Genomic DNA, 2,622 nt, shown 5'->3' on the forward strand with positions numbered 1-2,622 from the left:
AAGAGAGCTTTATGCAGCCAAAGTTTTCCTAGAATGGGGACCACTCAAATCTTAAAAAGTCATTAGACAGATGACTTTCTTGAGACTTTTCTGAAGAATATCCCTGAATATTTATTTTTAACCCGTAACACGCCTAGGTTTTTTGACAATTTTTGTTGTCTCATTGAAATGTTAAGGAAAAGATCACGTGATACCGGCCCGTTTCCAATCCCTGTTGTATACTGTATCTATGCACAGACAGACAGACAGAGGGACAGACGGGGCGTGACTGAGAGTATAGCTAGAGTGGGGCGAGCTCAGGCTCGCCCCAATGATATTTAGTGTTATTGGTGTGTTCCAGTAATTATTTTCATGAGGTCCTATATACCACACACATACACTGATACACCCATCCTTTATACTTGTAGCCTTGCTTTGATTGGCTACTTCAAAAGCTTAATCTTTTGTCAAGCTAGTGGAGGTTATTAACTTTAGCTAGAAAGAAACTTTTCCTCTTGCTTTTATAAAGTCTTGGTTTCTTTATTGTGGTGTAAGTGATCTCTGAAATAGCTACACCTTAAGTTACCTAATTCTCTCATTGTCCTCCATACTATAGTACAAGATGATTGATGTCTCTCAATGGAGAGCAAGTATTGGACTGTGGAACTACTGTCAAGCTGCCTCCAGTAGACCAGCTAATGGCTGCCACTCTCACTCATTCAAAGCTGTAGTAGACAGCAAGTCAGGCAGTACTACATCAGGAGAGAAGACATCTAAACTGCCAGCAATTCTGTTTCTTATTGCTTTACTCCTCCTCCTCTTTCACTCTCTCTCTTTATTAAGACACATCTTGATGATTCCTCCAACAGGTAAGCAACAATTGCAGCTTTGTACTTGTATACTTACCGGTATTTTATTATTAGGTAACTGCTATCAAGTACAATGTACTACTGGTGTTACTGTTACTGATACAAATTACCTCCAGTCAGCAGTCTTACCTGGAAGTAGTAGTTCTAACCTGATTTACAATGATCTCTATTTGATTGTTTGTCTACGTATGCTCCTCCTCTTATCAGGAGACGTTGAACTCAATCCTGGTCCTATGACTGATGATCGACCTACAGTGTCACTTCTAATTCAATGGCTTGACCCACTCATTGATTGGCAATCATTTGGCTTTTGCTTACCTGGAATAAAGCCACATGATGTATTAATAATTGAAGCTGAGAGCTCCAGTGTGAACGACCGAAAGAGGAACTTATATTCAAAATGGCTCTCTGTTTCTCCTGAGGCAACTTGGAATGATGTCATTACTGCATTGACAATCAGAAGGGAAAACACTCTTGCACAAAATATCAAAAAAATGATTGAAGGACATCCTTCAGTACATAATGCTAGTAATGGAGCTGCTGTGGGTAATACACAAGAAGAGGGAATAATCTTTAACATCAAGGAAGGTAAAGAAGAAAATTTATGTACATTGGAAGAGCTCAATGAGTCATTTAATAATCTTGTCACGGAAGTACAAATGGCATTTGATAAGAAAGAAGCCTCAGATTCTAAGCTCTTAGCTAATTTAACGAAATGCATTGAGGGATACATGAAGTGGAGTGACAGACTAACAAATGCATCGTTAAATGAAACTTTTGAAATTATTCATCCGTACTATGATTTCATTGACTGTGACTTGATGGTAGTTTTAAGTCAAAAGTTTTTGAGTGATGTTACTTTTGGTGAAAAGAAGCTGAATATTGTGAGTGAATTACAAAATCATAAGGAAAAAGCCAACAGATTTCGATCTTCAAGTAAAGTGGCACATCTTCACAAATCATTACAGATTTACCAGGATCATGTTTCAACCATGTCTTATATTATAATACACCTTCAAAACCCATGGTACGCTAGTAATCTAAGCAATTTGGCACTTCTAATTCAACATTTGCTTCCAGTGAAATCATTTGCACAATCGATATTAAAATATATAGAATTTTTTAGTAAATCAGTAGGTATTAAATACAGAGTGCTCGATTTGACAGCTGATAGTCTAATAGAATACACTGGAGAAAAGTTACAGTTTATGCGTCTCATTGGTATATTTAGTTTATACATTAATGATCATCCTGTCCTTCAAGAAGATGAGAATATGAACTTCACCTTTGAACTAGCTCTCCTTGAGGCAGTCACAGCTGGTAATAATGAAGCAGTAGAGTTTCTTCTTCAACTAGGAACTGTTAATATTGATCATACTAATGAAGAAGGCAGGACAGCACTAATGTTAGCTCATGAGAGAGGACATGAGAACATTGTACACAGTTTACTGTCTGCAGCTGGTGCCAATTCTAACGCACAAGATGATGGACCTGTTAGATCTACCTTTGAACTCAATCCTGGTCCTATGATTGATGATCGACCTAATGTTTCATTACTAACTCAATGGCTTGAACCACTTGTTGACTGGAAGCAGTTTGGTCTTGGCTTACCAGGAATTACTTATTCAGACATTTCAAAGATTGAATCTGAAAATAAAAAAATTGATGAACAAAGGTCGAAATTGTACTCAAAATGGCTGGATGTAGCACCTAAAGCAACATGGGCTGATGTGATTAATGCCCTGAACAAAAGAAGAGAAAACAAACTTGTACA

This window comes from Amphimedon queenslandica, unplaced genomic scaffold, assembly GCF_000090795.2.
Source record: "Amphimedon queenslandica unplaced genomic scaffold, v1.1 AMPQUscaffold_12592, whole genome shotgun sequence".
In the NCBI taxonomy this organism is placed as follows: Eukaryota; Metazoa; Porifera; class Demospongiae; order Haplosclerida; family Niphatidae; genus Amphimedon; species Amphimedon queenslandica.